This window comes from Rhinolophus hipposideros (assembly GCF_964194185.1).
Source record: "Rhinolophus hipposideros genome assembly, chromosome: 14".
NCBI classification, from domain to species: Eukaryota; Metazoa; Chordata; class Mammalia; order Chiroptera; family Rhinolophidae; genus Rhinolophus; species Rhinolophus hipposideros.
Window position 1 is genome coordinate 21344383 of NC_138060.1, and position 20258 is coordinate 21364640.

The following is a 20258-nucleotide window of genomic DNA, read 5'->3' on the forward strand; positions in this document are numbered from 1 at the left end:
CCTTACATCGTTTTTTCCTGTGTAATAGGACATTCTTGGAAGAACCCAAATTCCTAGTTCATTTCATAGATCCTATCAGATACCTTAACACCACGAGCAAGGTTTCTAGTCCTTTCATGTGCATCAGTGCCACCTAAGAGGAGATTTACACCAACACACTGCTGAGCACCATCCCCCAGAACTTCTGATTTAGTTGGTCTGGAGTGAGGGCCATGGATTTGCATTTATAACAAGTTCTCAAGTGATGTTACTGGTCTGAGGACCACACTTGGAGTACCACTGCCCTAGGAACTCTTTAAATTTGCAATAAGCCAGGGAAAAATTTGAGGTCCCAACAGAAGCAAGGAGACAAATGTTCTTGTTAGCCTTAATTCTAAGACTCAGGGAGGTTATTCAGCACAGAAATGATTCACATTCTAGTTCAAACTCTCCACTGAAACATAACAAGATTGATTTTACCAATAATATTTGCTCTAAAAGTGCTATTTTTTTTTTAAAAAAAAGGAGATGAACTGAAGTGAATTTCATTTTGAAAATTTCATGGAACACTACAAAGGGGTTACCCAAAGAGTGACTCAGCTTCCTGTTAAAGGAAATAAAATGCAAAACATTTTCCCCACACCTCCAAATTTGGATAATTTCTTTTGAATCCCAGAGCAAGTGTTTTTATTTATAAGCATCTGGATTGTCCTGTAAAGTCCTCACTGGTCTTTATAGTGAGGCATTGAGCAGTCAGCCCAAACAACACAGTGTTGGTTTTTTTCTTAACTTGAAATAAGATGTCTAAGTTAAGATGTATGAAGCTAGAACTGAAATAAATTATGTATGCAAAACAATATTGACTTTTTTCCTCTGAAAAGCTCTATTCCAACATCAGTTTAGACTAAGGACTAAATGAGGGAGACTACCTTCTTTCCCTGAAAGTAACTGGACATTCAGCTCTAATGCATCTTTTGGAGCAAAAATTAAAAGAAGACCTGGTATTATATTATGCCCGATATTATATTATATTATATTATATTATATTATACCCAGTATTATGCTATATTTTATATTGTATTATATTAGACCTGGTCTTATAGTTAAATAAGACTGGGTCTTATATTAATTTTTGCTCCAAACAACGCATTAGAGCTGATTGCCTGGCTAGGTCTTATTTTTCGGGAAACACGGTAGGAAAATACAGTGCCTTTGAAATTGTAAATATATATCACTCTGTCTTTTGCAGTAGATTACAGAGTATTGTTTGTTTTTCTTAAATAAGTTTTATTTTCACTATTACTTAACTGTGTGAGCATGAGGAAATCTGGGGTTCAGTTTTCATTTGTACAATGTTAAAATTAGATTGATTGTTAAGTTTCACTTTATTCTTAGTATTCCATATTTCCTTTCTCCTTCCTTTTAAAAATGTTTCATTAAGATTAATTCCCAAGTATCCTATTGCTTTAACCACATGTATAAAGAAAACTTAAACACTCTTCTTACCTTAGAAATTTACAACCTCACCTGATATTACAGCTATGTTATTTCTGAATATATTTTCTATGAATCCTCAAGTCAAAATTGTGTCAGTATGAATGCAGATACGTAGTTTCCCCAAATATAAGACCGAGTCTGATATTAAGTTTTGCTCCAAAAGATGCATCAGGGCTTGTGTTCAGGGGATGTCCTCCTGAAAAATTCCGCTAGGACTTATTTTCCGGTTACATTTTATTTTCAGGGAAAGACAGTAGGTGGTGTGCTAGCAAATGTTTAACAGCCAGCTCTCTGAAATAAAGAGGTGATAAAAACACATAAATAAACACCGTTTGTAGCATTTGTTGATTTTTACGGAATAAATACTCATACTGTGGCCAATTTTAAATTACCGCTGACATTTTTGCCTGTAGAGAGGTGAGCAGTACGACATCATTGTATGGGATTTGCATCATTAGAAATAAGTAACTTCAAGACCGTAAGTAATAGAAAAATGTAGTAAAAGAATTAGAAAATGATAAGCTTTGAATATTTATTACTTTTATTTTTAATACAGTCTATTTAATTGTAAATTTATATAATTTAAGTTTTGATAGTGAAGTGTCTAAAAACTAGCTTGCAAAATTCCTGAAAATTTAAATTGTTGATTCTCACGAGCTTGTTATTAATTGGCTCCAGCACCCCAGTGGTCTATCCTCCAAACAGATTCCAAGACAAGATGAAAGGTGCAAGACATTTATTGGGAGACATGCCCACAAAGGAAAAAAAATGGGAAAGGAGCCAAGTACGGCTGGGAGAATCACCAGACCATGATGCAGATTTGCCCCCGAGTGAAAGAAAGAGAGACTGGAGGTTGTCTGGGAGTGTCCTAGTATGCCCTGCATCTAAGGATCGTTCAGTGAGGCCATTAGGGAGTCTCTGAGTCAAAAGCAACCATCAGAGTTTTTCATGTTTCCAGGAACATGACTAGATTGGTAGTCCTGCCACGCTCACTTATTCCCTGTGAGCAGCCTATGGGAAGCATGGACTCAGAGCAATACTGGAGAAGATTTCAGAGGAAGCTGGGGAACTTGCGCCTCCCAGGCACAATCCTACGGCCATCACACACACACACAATACTGCTGTGTTTTATGTCTTCCTTACCTGATCTGTCATCACAGGTTTCTTTTCAGTACCCATGTATAATCATGTTATTCCTCTCCTCAAATTATTGAGGGACTCCCAATTACTTTCAGAATAATTCTCAAATTTTCCAACACAACACTGACTCCATAATCTGGCCTAAGCTTTTCTTACCATCCATAACTCTCTGTACCTTCTAGGCTCTAACTTCATAGCACTTCTTGTTCTCCATGCTACCACTCCCACCTTGTCCATCCATCTACCCATCTATCCAAAGAATATTTTGTCAGCATTGTATATATGGAAAAACCTTGGTAGTCATAGTATTAAATGAGCAGCTTGGTATCTCATGGGAGATAGACACGAGTAAGCACATACATTTGCGAAAGGTAGAAACAATGTTAGCCAATATGATTCAGATGGATACTTAATCACTGAGAAATTTTTATTAAAGAGTGGATTAATGAAAATTATATGTATGCATGTATACACACACCATATATACATACACACACGTATAATTAAATTCGCGAACTCATCCGAGAAAAAGCGCTGTATACCTCATTGCTGAATATCACTACGGTCACCTTCGAAGTATTCCCCTTGGGAAGCTATGCACCGAAGCCAGTGCCTAGTCCACCCTTCAAAGCAATTTTGGAACTCTTTTTCTGGAATGACCATCAGAGCTGTTGTACTACTACCCATGATGCCCTGAATGTCATCAAACTGTCTTCCTTTCAATATTTTCTTTATCTTCGGTTAAAGAAAGAAGTCATCGGGGGCCAGATCAGGTGAGTAGGGAGGGTGTCCTAATACAGTTATTTGTTTACTGGCTAAAAACTCCCTCAGAGACAGTGCCCTGTGAATTGGTGCATTGTTGTGATGCAAGAGCCATAAATTGTTGGCAAAAAGTTCAGGTCGTCTAACTTTTTCACGCAGCCTTTTCTTTTCTTTTCTTTTCTTTTCTTTTTCTTTTAAATTAAAGTTTATCAGGGTGACAATTCTTAGTAAAGTTATGTAGATTTCAGGTGTACAATTTTGTAATACATCATCTATATCTCACATCTCTATATCTTATGTGTTTGCCACCCAGAGTCAGTTTTTCCATCACCATGTGTTTGACCCCATTTACCCTCTTCTAGAAACCCTCCTCCCCACTTACCCTCTGGTAGCCACTAAACTATTGTCTGTGTCTATGAGTTTTTGTTTCTCATTTGTTTGTCTTGTTCTTTTGTTGTTTTTGGTTTATATACCACATATCAGTGAAATCATATGGCTCTCGACTTTTTCTGTCTGACTTATTTTGATTAGCATTATACTCTCAAGATCCATCCATGTTGTCACAAATGGTACTATTTCATTTTTCTTATGGCCAAATAGTGTTCCATTATGTATATATATATCACAACTTCTTTATCCATTCATCAATCGAAGGACATTTTGGTTGTTTCCATGTCTTGGCCACCATAAATAAAGCTGCAATGAACATTGGAGCACACGTGTCTTTATGGATAAGTGTTTTCAGATTTTTGGGGTAGATACCCAGGAGAGGGATTGCTGGGTCATAAGGTAATTATATTCGTAATTTTTTGAGGAATCTCCACACTGCTTTCCATAGCGGCTGTACCAATTTACATTCCCACCAACAGTGTATGAGGGTTCCTTTTTCTCCACAGCTTCTCCAACACTTGTTACTATTTGTCTTGTTGATAATAGCTATTCTGACTGGGGTGAGGTGATATCTCATTGTGGTTTTCATTTGCACTTCTCCGATGATTCGTGATGTTGAGCATTTTTTCATATGTCTATTGGCCATTTGTATGTCCTCTTTGAAGAAATGTCTCTTCAGGTCCTCTGCCCATTTTTTAATTGGCTTGTTTGTTTTTTGTGGTTGAGTTGTGTGAGTTCCTTGTATATTTTGGATATTAACCCCTCATTGGAGGCGTTGTTTGCAAAAATCTTCTCCCATTTAGTTGGTTGCCTCTTTGTTTTGTCGATGGTTTCTTTTGCTGTGCAGAAGCTTTTAAGTGTCATATAGTCCCATTCATTTATTTCAGCTTTTACTTCCCTTGCCTTTGGAGTCAAATTCATAAGATGCTCTTTGAACCCAAGGTCCATAAGTTTAGTACCTACAGTTTCTTCTATGCAGTTTATTGGGTCAGGTCTTATGCTTAGGTCTTTGATCCATTTTGAATTAATTTTGGTACATGGTGACAGATAGCAGTCTAGTTTCATTCTTTTGCATGTGGTTTTCCAATTCTCCCAGCACCATTTATTGAAGAGGCCATGCAGCCTGTTCAGCATTTCCAAATAGTAAACTTGGTTAACTGTTTGTCCAGTTGGTACAAATTCATAATGAATAATCCCTCTGATATCAAAAATAGTTAGCAACATTGTTGCAACAAGTTTGCAAACTTAATTGTCAGACCATGTATATACATATATAAATAAATGCATATATATAGACACACACAATGTGTATCTATCTATATATATATATTTTTTTTTTACTTAGATTAAAATAAACATATATGCAAACTTTTTTTTTTTTGTACTTATATGAGTCTACTGAGTGGAATTTCACATCATTTCTACTTGTCTCATTCTTATTTAATGAAGCATGTTTTGAACATTCATGCTAATTTATATTCTCATGAATTTCACACTTTTTCTTTTTCATATATATATTTTAATCAGTTTATCTGCTGAGTCAGTTAGGTGGAGTTTGGCTAAGAGGAAATGTTACAGAAGACAGTGTAGAACAGTGGCCAAGCGCACAGATACTGTCGATAGTCTGTGAAATATGACTCCCACTTAGCTGTGCAACCTTGGGAAAGTTATTTAACTGCTCTATGCCACGTTTTTCTCTTTTACAAAATATGGACATATTAATAATAGTAGTAGTTACCTCACAGGTTTGTAAGGGTAAAATGTGTTAATGTGTATAAAGTTGTTAAAAATAGACACTTGGCACATATTAAACCCATCTAAATATTAGTTATCATCATCAGTCATCATCATCATAATTGCAAAACAGAAATAACTACAAGTTGCTATGGAAATACTGAGGCTGAACCAATTTTAGAATGTCAGGGAAAGCTTATGGAAAAAGAGGTACGTGAGCTGAGACCTTGAAACATCACAGTGAGAATATATGTTGATTGCATCTGTGGCTGCCCCAGAACCTAACACAGGGCACGGCACACAGCAGAATGTGAATGAGTGCATATCAATTCTTAACTGAACAAAACTGGAACCAAGCAAAGGCTACTGGCTAAGACAAGCCAGAAAGAAATGCAAATGAGTCCTGAACAACAAGACAAAAAAAGAGCAAAAAAACCCCCATAAAATAATAAAGGAGTGGGAGACAAACACTGACATTTTTCTGTACTACTAGAGCATGACATTTTACTCAGTTATTTTCAATAAATTTTCTTTCATTTGCTAGATACATTGTTAGACATTAATTGGTGCCATACACCAATTAGAAGCCAAATTGCACAATGCCAGCTCCTAAGAAAACTAATTTTTCACATGGATAATTGCCATCAGGCTGGATTTGTTCTTTTTAGCACAATTAGTTGGCCTGTATTAGCGATTCAAATATTTCATAATTTCTTTGCCTGTGCAAGCATATGAAATTAACAAAAGAGTGATGAGGTTTAATGCTTAATTGAAAAATATACTTTTAATGGATTTGGACTGTGCTTTTATTATTTAATAGTACCTGTTTGACCCAAAACTTCATTTTTCATCTCAAAGCGAACCTAGTAACTAACACTAAAACTTATTTATTTTACCCACTACGTTTTTCTGGGGACACACCAAATGGAAAAAGTTGTCCTCTCTAAATTTAGGTAATAATGTAAGCATAGGAGATGATTTCCCTGTACTTCAAAATGTAGTCTTTCCACAATGTTAGATATTAATTAATTTCCATTTTAGAGTCAATCTTCCATAGCATGATCTCTTGTGTTGAGTTAAAGGAGCTTAGGGGGTAATTAGATTGAAAGAAAAAGTAGATAGAATCTAAAATAACTGGGTAATGATTCTGACTGATCTTATTAATTGAACAACATCAAGAACAGGTTGCAAAAATTATAGCAGAGCATTTTAACTTATTTGGGATATAATTATTGTATTAATCTTTAAACCATTGAAATCATAGAGCTTCATTCCATCTGGTATGGTCAGTATGTATATTAATGGGAAAAAATTATGCCTTTGCCTTTTTTAAATCTTACAACTGAGGATGGTTTGGATAGTCTTTTTAAGGGTGAGTTCTCTCATCAAATGTTCTGAGTTTTTATCCTAACTGCATCATTTCTTAGCTCAGTGGCTCTATAAAACACTATGCAAATAAAAGTTGGTACTATAAATTATCATTATTATTGTTTTAGATCAGATACATAAATGTCTAAAAAGAAAGCAAAATGACTGTATATTCACAATATATTGAAGTAATTGTGATTAAAAAAATCTAGTCAGAGGAGAGAGTTTTAATTTGTACAGTGATTAATAATTCAGAGCATGACTTCTATATTAAACCTTGCCACAACTCTGGCATATGTTTGGGGCACTCGTCAAAGCTACTGTGTCACAATTGAGAAAAATACTATCCGTGAGAATATGCATTATTGGAACTTTTTTGGTTTTAAGTGAAAAAATTAAACTTGAGGGTTCATACAGAATTTATTGTTTTATTTAGCTAAGAATTATATTGAGACAGCTCCAAGATCAGGGAAGAGATGTACGCAACGGTGCCTTAAGGACTGGAACTGGAAACTCAGTTCATTTCAAACTCTTCTGCTCAAAAAATCTGAAAACTTTTATCTGTAGAGATATATGTGCTCTGAGGTATGTGCTTCTTTATATACGGTGGCCAACACATGGCAACAACAAAAGTGTCCTTCAATAGATAATTGGATAAAGAAGATGTGGTATATATTCTGCCGTAAGAAAAAATGAAATAGTGCCATTTGCGACAACAAGAATGGATCTTGAGATCATTATGCTAAGCGAAATAAGTCAGACAGAAAAAGTCAAGAACCATATGATTTCATCGATATGTGGGATATAAAACTGAAAGCAACAAAGAAACAAGACAACCAAACAGAGAAACAAAAACTGATAGACACAGACAGTGGTTTAGTGATTACCAGAGGGATAGGGGGTGGGGGGTGATAGATGAGGGTAAACAGGATCAATTATATGGTGAAGGAAGGAGAACTCATTCTGAGTGGTGAACATACAATGGAACATATAGGTGCTGTATTACAGAATTGTACACTTGAAACCTATATAACTTTACTAACGATTATCACCCCAACAAATTTTAACAAAACATCCCCACAATCTTTTCTACCTCTGTGATTCTTTTCTACTGCTGTTGGGGACTTTTCCACATGGAGATAATTTCTTTCAGCACAATATATAAATCCCAGGGAAAGGAGCTGATTGGTCCTGCTTGGGTCACAAGACCACTGATGCCAAGGAGATGTGGTCTGGTGGTTGTCTAGGCCTGAGTCGTTTTCTTCCTACGTGGTCAGGATTGGAGATCTGGAACCATTAGAAGTGAGATGTAAAATTGCTGGACAGAGGAAAACTACTGAAGGTCCAGTACAGGGTATCTAGTGTATGAGCTGTGGTGAAGCCAAGATTGAGATCTTTGTCTGACCTCACATGTACTGCCATTTCCTCTTCACCCTTGCCCATTATCACATGGTTTCTTAAAACTATCATTTCTTGTCTTTTCCCTGCTTTCATATCCCTTGCTTAGACTTCAATGATTTTTCCTATGGTCATCTCTAGTTTAATAGATGCTGCTTTCTTCACAGTAATCCTTTGTAAGCATTGCTGCCACATTGTTCTTTCTAAATAGCAATTTCCTACTTGAAAATCCTTCAGTGACTATGAAACTAAGACCAGTCTTGTCACCCTTGCATTCAAGACCTCCAGAGTGTGATTCTACTTTAACTTGTTACTTATTTTGCCCAGCAACTCCATTCTCCTCTGAAACTGAGCTAGCTATTGGGACCTACATGTAATTTCAAGTTGTCTGTCTTCATTTTCCCCCTGGTTGCTCTTCTTTCCCTCTGAAATATAATTTCTCTCATTAATGCTCACTTTAAATTGTTCCTTAATGCAAAAAAAGAGCACAGTCTAATCCAAAATCTCTTCTTGCTAATGTAATCAAATTCTGTTAAAAGAAAAATTCTTGCATTGAAATTATTTCACAATCTGTAAGCAATCATTGCTAAATTTAGAAAATGGGTTATTTAGCCATTATTTATTAATTAACTAATTAATTATTAATTTTTAATGATTTTCCCAGTTAGCTTTACCAAGTTCTTTGCACATTTTTAATAAAAGGTTAAAATTCAATATTTCTATAAAACCCACATTTTTTTCTACTGCCATATTTTTCATCTAAAAAAGTTATAGTTTATTTTTAGACGACTTTGTACTTCAGAACTTATTTATGATCTCTACAGGTGTCTGTACAGAGGATCATTGCTGTCTTATGTAGAATATATTTATGCTATTCATTTCTTCATTGAATATGTGACTAGTGCCATAAAAGTGTCAGACTCTGTCCAAAGTGCTAGGGACAAGACATGAACAAGACAGAGAAAGGTCTTTACCTTCCTTGGGAGAAGATAAGAAACAAACAGATATACTACTTTGTCTAATCCTTTAAGCTTACCTAACAGCCTTCTGAATTATAATAATACTGCTAATAAATTCTCTCAAGCTAGTTTAAGTTGGATGCTGTCTCTTGGAACCAAAGGAATGCTGATATGCATATCTTTCCTTAATTATGACATGTCACAGCTGGTAACGACTGCCCTGTGTATCTCCTGAGGTTTTGGCAAAGATTGAATAAAAAAATTACACCACAATGAATGACTTTTATTTTAAAAAGATGGTGTCATTGCCAATAATAACAGTAATGCTTCTTTACTGTATTATTTACTTATTGTTTAGCTGTAATATGAATAAATACACTCAGGGCATGTATTTTAAAAATATGCGTACACAGAGGATCACACGAGTGGCTACCTGGTAAGTGAAGACAATCATCTTCGTATCTTCCAATCTTTAGTGTCTCATTTCCTTTCAGCTTCAGGATATCACAGCAAGGAATGCCCTGGGAGACTATGAGCTTCATTGTTTCATAGTCATTTTATTTTTGTTTTCATACCAAATCAGCACCCACCCCAAACTCAAGCAAGATTTTTGGATCTGCTTCCCATTGGCTCTAGCATTAGCTCTCACTAGGCAGTATATGAAGCAGGCCAGCGTCATCCTAGCCTCCTCACTCCCACCTCTGTGGCATTAGACAAACTTTAGGCCATCCAGTTTCTTCAAAGGTAAGATTGGATACCTATTCATTTGTGGAGCCACCTTGGACTTTTTTGCTCTGATTAACTCTTAACAGTCAACATATTACCATTCTCTATTGGTATTTTTCAAGTTTTTATCTTAGATTTTAATGAAGGTTAACAGGCCAAATATGTGTAGGGAATGCTCCGTCTTCCACTTGGAAATTCACAATGCACATTTGCATTAAAGATTCTGAGGTACCTTGTAATAAACAAATACACACCTCTTTAAAGTTGTTTAATTCAGTTACCCACAGTCTATTGATTATGGAAACTTCCCTCCTTTTTTCACTAAGTACGTAGGTTAAAAATCCTTGTAATTCAAGTTAGGTACTGTAGATCATAGAATGACCCTTTGATTATTTTATGGGTATTTTGTTTGTTTGTTTGTTTCTCAATTCAATTCCCACTCTTAGTAAGGGTGAGGGACACATCACATTTCTCTTCTGATCTTTTTCTCTTCTGGTTAGTTTACTGGTTAAATGTAGCATGTAATCAGCTGAATATAATCAATTATTGAAAGCATGAAGAAGCATCTTTTTGACTGAACAGAGGTATATTAAAGAATCACTCTGACTTTGGAATTTAAGTCAAACTTTACCACTAATTAGTTATGTTTTTTAAGTAAATGGCATAATATATCTGATAATTACTTAGTGATCTGTATAATGGGGAACCTATTTACATCACTCTAGTGTTCCATAAAAAGCTACTCAGCAGAAGGCCTAAGTGCTTGATAAATGTTGATTATTTTTTTGTCCAATGCTGAGTGAAAAAATGTGTGTTTTTTTTTTAAATTTCCGTGAGATGCATTTTTTGTAAATTGAATGACTAAATTCAGTGGAGATTTTTTTCTTGTTTTAACTGACAAGATAACCTATCTAAATCACTGGCTGACCATAAAAATAACTCAGGCATTTATTAAATATACCAATCGTTGGACATCACCCAGATATCCTGAATCCAAAGCTCCAGGAATTTGGCCTCTGTTTTAACAAACTTTGTAAGTAATATTATATAATGTTCCAAGTCATGCTTTTGGGGCTCCCTGATCTGTGTGTTGGAATGGATAAATCTCCATTTACTTCATTGATTCCACATGTGTTAGTATAGTCATAGTTCATTTCTTTAACAATCTAGTCATTAAAATGTACCAGGCTGTCTTTGGATTAAGTACAACATAAGAAATTATGCATTTATCTCCTCTGGTTATTAATGACACCCCAGTAAAAAGAGACCAAAGACAATAAATAAATATAGGCCTACTAGGATGATAAAGAGAGAAGAGACAGTAGCAGATGAGAACTGTCAACGTATATTGGAAGATGGAGGAGGGATAAAGGAATGGACTCCAATGAGAATGCAACATGGAGGAGAAAGCAGGAGACTAACTGGTTGCAGAACAGGATCTTGATGAAAAGTAGCCAGTTCATTTTTCAGTAACTCAGAAATGCTCAGCACTTGGAAGCACCAATGTGTCTAAAGAAAATCAGTATAAGGAAAAAATGAGTACCAAAACTCCAGCTTCACCTCTTAATGCTAACCGACTGCCCTTCTCTTCTCTCTCAGAGAAGCTCTGGCAGACCATATACAGTAGACAGCATGACTGAGGCACCAGTCTGATAAAAGAATAATTAAATACATATCCAGAGTTCTAAGATCCTCTAGTCCTGTTTTCCCTAAAGGCCATGACTAGAGATACCTTTGTCCCCTCCAATAGTAGCACTCACACTACCAGATCAATCTACTGATATGCACTAGTACGTAGGTTGGGCCACGTGCAGTGTGTGTGTGGGGGGTGTGTCTAAGCAGCTTTCGTGCCTTCCTGTTAAAATCAGGTAGATAGCAAAACACCACCAAATATTTGTAGTAATCCTTTAATATGAAAGAGCGAGACCAAAGCATACTAAGAAATAAAAAGAAAAAGAAGAATAAAGGTGACAGAATAAGTTGCATTTTAAATTGATGTTCTTGGAGAAATAAGGAAAGATCATCCATCCATAAAATAAGAAGGTGACCTTTTGAGAAAACAACAAAAAAAAACACACACACAAAAAAAACACAACTCTTGGTAGCCATAGTTTTATCAACTGAAATTTAAGATAGTAAAAGCGTACACAGCTGCTATGGAAGGCAGTGTGGAGGTTTCTCAAGAAATTACGAATAGAATTACCATATGACCCAGCAATCGCTCTCCTGGGTATCTACCCAAAAAATCTGAAAGCATTTCTCTATAGAGACACGTGTACTCCAATGTTCATTGCAGCTTTGTTTACGGTGGCCAAGACATGGAAACAACCAAGATGTCCTTCAATAGATGAATGGATAAAGAAGTTGTGGTATATATACAAAATGGAATACTATTCCGCGTTAAGGAAAGATGATACAGGAGCATTTGTGACAACATGGATGGATCCTGAGAGTATAATGCTAAGTGAAATAAGTCAGACAGACAAAGCAGAGAACCCTATGATCTCACTGATATGTGGTATATAAACCAAAAAGAACAAGACAAACGAATGAGAAACAAAAACTCATAGACACAGACAATAATTTAGTGGTTACCAGAGGGTAAGGGGGTGGGAGGTGGGTGATGAGGGGAAGGGGGTCAAATATACGGTGATGGAAGGAGAACTGACTCTGGGTGGTGAACAGACAATGGGATTTATAGATGATGTAATACAGAATTGTACACCTGAAATCTATGTAAATTTACTAACAATTGTCACCCAATAAATTTAATTAAAAAAAAAAGAGGTGAAAGAGATGGGGTAGGGAAAAATAGAACTTCCTAGCATCAGTCCTCAGTGTATGTACTGCCTCCACCCTCAGGAGTCATGGCCATGAAATTACAACATGCCTTCAGTGCCCATGGAAAGGCCTGTGAGCAAGTTATCAGGGAGGCTCATGTTAAGCAAAACTTCCAAGCCTGAAAAATATGAAATTCAGTTTTGTTTAAAAGGTTAAGTGTGCTAACAAGATAAGAGGTTGGTAAATTACCTTCCAGTGTAAGGGTCAAATTTTCTCTGAAAGCAATGTAACTGCTATTGAGCCCATATGCAGTAGTTACAATCAGTGTGTGTGTGTGTGTGTGTGTGTGTGTGTGTGTGTGCGCGCGCGTGTGTGTGTGTGTGTGTGTGTGTGTGTCGTGTATATATTGATGTAAACAGTTTGGCCGAAATGGTCTTGATGTGAATGTGCTTTGATTCAACCTTTATTTTTCTTATTTCTGGGTTCGAGTAAGAGAGGTACTTTAAGTACCTTTTTTTTTTTTTTTGGAAGGAAGTAGTAGATATGTGGAGGGTAGGGTGGTTTATCTTTTTGTTTTTGTTTTTTGAGCTGAGGAGAGTCTTTTGGGAATTTGAGGGACCGGTGCACGAGTGTTTTGTGGGTATTCTTCCCTCAAGTCAAGACACAGATAATAGTTTAGTGGTTACCAGAGGGTAAGGGTGGAGGGAGGTGGTAGATGAGGGTAAAATGGATCAAATATATGGTGATGGAAGCAGAACTGGCTCTGGGTGCTAAACACACAAAGTGATATATAGATGACATAATATAGAATTGTACATTGAACCTATGTAACTTTACTAACCATTGTCACCCCAATAAACCTTAATTAAAAAAAAAAGCGTACAATAGGATTGCAGCAGAGAAAAGGTGAGACAATTAGAGAGTTAATCTAGGAGCTCCAACATCTACCTAATAGTGTTATAGAAAAAGAGAATGGAGAAAACATAATGGGGGAAATGCCAAAGAAGTAATACAAGAAAACCTCTCAGACCTGAGAATAACAAAGATAAAGAGAAGATGCTACTTTAAAGAAGAGAAAAGAAGGATAGTGCAGCAGGTTATATACAAAAGATTTGGAGTGAGAATTACATTCAACAAACACTGAAATGTAAAAAATAAAGAGAAATGATCTCACTATACTGAGGGAGAATATTAAACTCTGACCTAAGAGATTGTGTAAAAACAAGGACATCCTAAGACAAGAAAAATCTCAAGACATTTTTACTTCTTGCACCTTTCTCAGGAAGCTGTGGATATGTTCTCTACTAAAATAGGAAAACACACCAAGATAGAAGAAAACATGGAGTTGAGGAAACAGAGCATTTTCAAGGGGGAAGTTCCAGTGATAAGTCCCAGAAAGAAGCTTTGTGGCAGGCCTAGAGAAACACCAGAACCACTTGAAAAGGAGGGCAGAACGTTCCAGGGGGAATTCCCCAAGGGGAAAAACAGACATAGTATATTTGAAATCATGGAAAACCATATGCAGAGACTTTTGTATGTTGTGGGAAGAACTAACATACTTGTAGCTACATTGAAAAATATGAAGGTATTAATATAGATAACGATCAAATTCTGATAATTTATTTAATTGGTAATTATGATATAAATAAATTAGAAGAATGGGTCTATGGTAAGTAGATGTCCATGAGGTGGTGGCGAGTGACCTAAGGAAGGTAAATCCTTGTGTAATATAACATAAAATCAATATATAATGTTTACAATTAATAAATTGAGAAATAACAATACGAACATATTATGGTGATCTATGACCATAAACAGAAGAGTTGTTATTGAATACCTCATACTGTACCAGTGTGACCCCCAGAAGTATAGAAGAGACCTACATTGTTTCATGTATTCCCCTAAAGAGACTGGTATTATTATTTCCTTTTTACAGACAAAGAAGTTGAGATTCAGGGAGGCTAGTAACTTGCACAGGGTTACAGTTCATAAGTGTCAGGGCCAGGGTTCGAATCCAGATCTGTATAATAACAAACAAACAAACAAACAAACAGCAATAGAAGAGCTAAGCATGGTTGACTAGATGAATTAGGAGGGTGATAAACGATGGTTGAATGGAAATACTTATTTTCAAAATTTCTTTTATTATTTCTTAGTAACTATTGAAAACTGCATATTACTATGATTAGAAATAAAATTTTATTTTAAAATGTACAAATCCGTTAATTAGTAGTATCGCACACTCTTTTTTTCCTCCTCTGTAAAATAGAAAAATAAGAGAAAACAAAAAGAGAATCATGAAATTTCACTTCTGCTGGGAGGCTTTCCAAAACCAGCTGGTGTGTTGATTTGCATGACAGTTCACAGCATTAGAAAATCAGAGAATTAGGTTTCTGTGCTGTATTTATTTTTAACTATCATAAGATCTTGTTATAAATGAAAAAATACTTCAGTAGGGACTCTTAAGGCAATTGTTCTTGGGAGATGGTTTCTACAAAATGTGATTATCTCTAATGGCATTATCCTAGGAGGTAATAAACCAGAGCAGGGCCCCTACCGAGACAGCCTTCTAAGGTGATTTAGAGAGGAAGATGTATATTTTTATCTCCAAATTAATGGAGGAAAGAGTTTAAAAATTGGTCATTCAAGGCATCTGATGATTCTCTTCTGAGTTCTGAAAAGCAAGATTGAAAACTAGGTGAGGAAATGGGACTCAATGGATACAGAATGGCAAGTTGATTTAAAAATGTAGGTTTAATTTTTATTCATAGCCTCAGGTATGGTGAGGCTAACAGATCAAGAGACAATTGCCATTGCAAAGATAGTTTGTTGCAAAGATATTTTGTTCCTTCCCAAGAGAGGGTTATGCCATACCATTTAGGGCTATGTGGGGAAACACCAGCGTTAGTCAAGGGACAGAGGCAATGAGGAAAAGCATAAGCTGGAACCTTTATTGTGGTTCTCATGGGAAAGGCAAGACAAAGCAGGGTAAGCAGACTTAGGATTGGCCAGTTTGAATAATTGCAGCAGACTCTGGCATACAGGGTATGTCTCTAGTTGTCTGGTATCTGGCCCTGGATGAGTAGGCAGAGGAATATTGTCTCCTGGAGTGGAAGAGCCAGATAGAGGAGGTGGTTTGGAGTATGAACTCTAGATTGGTTAGTTTGCATGTGAAAGGCACACTCGCAGGGTATGTTGTTTACTATTTCTTTCTTTTTTAAAACATTTTTACCAAGGTAATATTAGTTGATAACATATAAATCAACATTTGTATGCATCAGGCTCACCAACAAAAGTCTAGTTTTCACCTGTCACCATACAGTTGAGACCCTTTACCTATTTCTCCCTCTCTCCACCTGCTCTGTTGCCTGCCTCTATAAGTTTGTTTTTGTTTTGTTTGTTCATTTATTTCATTTTAGTTTTTTTTATATTCCATATATGAGAAAAATCATACAGTATTTGTCTTTTTCCATCTGACTTATTTACTTAGCATAATACACTCCACAAGATCCATCCATGTTGTCACAAATGGCAGGATTTCACCTTTTCATGGCTGACTGGTATTCCATGGTGTATATATACCCCATCTTCTTTATCCATTCATCCATATACTTTTGTTGTTTTCATTTATGGACTATAGAAAATTCTAAAGATGCCACCGAAAATCTATTAGAAATAATATAAGAATACAGTAAAGTTTCAGGGTACAAAATTATATACAAAAATCATTTTTGTTCCTGTACACTAACAATGAACAATCAGAAAGAGAAATTAAGAAACCCATTAATTAAGAAGTACAAATTGGTAGTTACAAAATAGTCATGGGGATGTAAAGTAAGTACAGAGAATACAGTCAATGATATGGTAATAACAATGCATAGTGCCAGGTGGGTACTAGACTTGTCAGGGAGATCACTTCTTTAATTATATAAGTTTCTAACTACTATGCTGTATGTCTGGAATTAATATAAAATAATATTGAATGTCAAAATAAATAAAGTGTAAAAAGAGAAAACAATTCCATTTACAATTGCAACAACATAAAAAAATGTCTAGAAATAAATTTAGCCAAGGAGATGAAAGACCTATATACTGAGAACTATAAGATACTGTTGAAAGAAATTGAAGAAGACACAGAGAAATGGAAAGATTGGAAGAAGTAACATTGTTAAATTGTCCATATTACCTAAAACAATGTACACATTCAGTGTGATCCCTATCAAAATCCCAATGGTGTCTTTCACAGAAATAGAACAAAAATCCTAAATTTGGGACTACAAAAGACCCTGAATAGCCAAAGCAATTCTGATAAAAAGAACAAAGCAGTAGGGGTCACACTCTCTGATTTCAAACTATACTACAAAGCTATAGTAACCAAAATAATATGATGTGGGCAGAAAATCAAACACACAGATCAGTGGAGCAGTTGTTCGCTATTTCTAAGAATTGGTTAGTCCTAGGAGATGCAGTGTCTCCATAGTTGTTGAAGCCCCAGATGCCAGAACATCAAGAATACAGAAAATAAGAAACTATAGTAAATACAGAAGGGACCAGAATGGTGACAAAGATGCAGATGTAGGACAAAAAGGCAATTGCAGTGAACATAAGTTTTAGGAGTCTATCAGAGTTATTATAATTAGGCCTTCAGCCTTTGAAGACACAGGTCCAAGCAGCCAGGATTGCAGATGGGGTAACATAGACCCAGCCAAAGTCTTCTGAGTAAAACCTTACTGGCTCAGACATATATCAGTCCCAGAGTGAAATAAAAAATGAATTAATTGGGGCAGCTGGGTGGCTTAGTTAGAGTGTGTGCTCTGAACAACAGGGTTGCTGGTACCTTTCCCACATGGGCCAGTGAGTTGTGGTCCCACACTAGATTGAAGACAATGAGCTGCTGCACACTTCGGGAGAGGCGGCCGGATGGCTTAGTTGGTTAGAGTACAAGCTCTCAACAATGTCAATTCCCGCATGGAATGGTGGGCTGCATCCCCTGCAACTAAAGATTGAAAATGAAGACTGGACTTGCAGCTGAGCTGTGCCCTCCACAACTATATTGAAGGACAATGACTTGGAGCTGATGGACCCTGGAGATATACACTATTCCCCAATATTCCCCCCAAAAATTTATTTTTAAAAAAATCTAAAAAAAAAAGAATTAATTGGGGTGGCCAGTTGGCTCAGTTGTTTATAGTGCAGTGCTCTTAACGACAAGATTGCTGGTTCAATCCCCACATGGACCACTGTGAACTGCACCCTACATAACTAGATTGAAACAACTACTTGACTTGGAACTGATGAGTCCTGGAAAAACACGCTTAAAATAAATAAAAGTTAAAAAAAATACAAGATGCCTGTTAAAATTTTTAAATAAATGAATTAATTTAAATAAAGAGAATGTGAGGTTACGCAACTTTAACTAATTCAACAAAATTTGGGTATGCCAGACTCTTTGCTAGACACTGCAGGGGTACAGCATTAAAAAAATGGAGCTATTACTTCATGAAATATGAAGTATATTCAAAAAGATATGAAACAGGTCAAAGTTAAATATAAAACAGCAGTTAAATAATTCAAATGTCTTGGTGATTATACAAACAGAGAAAAATGGTTATAAATGGTAAATAGATACTATCCTTCTCTCTATCACCCAGGGCAGACATGACTAATTGATCATGATGCTCTTTATCTCTAAGATCTGATCTCTGATTTCTTCTCAGCAAAGTCTCTAAGAAGCCATCGCCAGTGAATCAAATTTAACATACTTGCCATTCTTCAGTAGATGCTCTAAAATGGGAAATTGAAGGCCAGAAAAAAAATTCCTGGAAACCTTTAGACACAAACTTGTGAAAAGTGAATGCCAGCTGACATCGCCAAGCTTTCAAATTCTAGACATCTTTCAGTGCCCTAATACAGGGGTCCTTCTTTGGGAAAGATGACATACTCTGTTGTTTTTCCTTCAGAGAGAACTGATTACTCTTTTCTTTTCACTATCATTTTATACTGAAAGAATTTCCAGCACATACGAGGTCTGACAAGTTTGCGAACTTGCCACCATGTGCTTACATTGGCAGCACTGTACAAACAACAGTTCTGTAAGGTTTCATAACCATGGTATATCAGGGTCCAACAGCTGTGTTTGCATCAATGTTTGATGGTATCTTGCTGAGTGGCGTTCGTTATTGTTGTTGCATATTTTTGTGTGCCATTGTGAGAATGTCTGAACTTGAATTAGAGCAATAAACAAACATTATATTTCTCGTTAAACTTAGCAATAGTGGGAGTGAAATCAGGGACATGTTAGTCCAAGTTTATGGGGATAATGCCATAAAGAAAATTCAATAATGTTGTAAAGATTTTGTTGGGTATCCGATGGACATGCGTCCTATTTGGGAGACCACCTCAGGGATACTGTAGATACCTGATCATGGCATTGTACACCAGAAGCTAAACATTAATGAATGCCAACTATAATTTTATATATATAATGTGATGGTTCAGTGTGAGGTCAGAGGGATAGTGGATGGGGGGAGGGGGGTTCACAGTGTGAGGGATATAAATGATGAATGTCTAAGTATTACCTTGTCTTGTACACCTGAAACTAATAAATAAAAAAAAAAACAACAGTGTACAAATGGATTAAACATTTTTCTGAGGGGAGAGAATGCATTACTGGTGAAGAGAGGTGAGGGCAACTAGTAACGAGCAGCACTGACAAAAACGTTGCAAAAATTCCTCAAATTGTGCGTCAAAATTGTCAGCTGACTGTGAGAAGCATAAGAGACCAAATAAAAATTGATAGAGAAATAGGAAAATCTTCACTGAAAATCTTGGCATGAGAAAGGTGTATGCAAAAATGGTCCCAAGGGAGCTCAGCGATGAACAAAAGCAAAGGAGAGTCGCAGTTTGCCAAGACCATTTGGAGAGGCAAGACGGTGTTTTGGGCCATTTTATCACTGGTGATGAAACATGGGTGTGCCCATATAACCGTGAAACAAAGAGTCAAAGTGCACAATGGAAGTCAGACAATTTTCCATGACCAAAAAAGTTATGTCAGTCCAAATCAAGAGTCAGAACGATGTTGCTAACCTTTTTTGATATCAGAGGGATTATTTTTTATGAATTTGTACCAACTGGACAAACAGTTAACCACGTTTACTATTTAGAAGTGCTGAAAGGCTGTGTGAAAAAGTTAGATGACCTGAACTTTTAGCCAACAATTCATGGCTCTTGCATCACGACAATGCACCAGCTCACACGGCACTGTCTGTGAGGGAGTTTTTAGCCAGTAAACAAAGAACTGTATTGGAACATCCTCCCTACTCACCTGATCTGGCCCCCAAGACTTCTTTCTTTACCTGAAGATAGAAGAAATATTGAAAGGAAGATATTTTGATGACATTCAGGTCATCAAGGGTAGTACGACAGCTCTGATGGCCATTCCAGAAAAAGAGTTCCAAAATTTCTTTGAAGGGTGGACTAGGTGCCAGCATTGGTGCATAGCTGTACTTCAAAGTACTTCAAAGG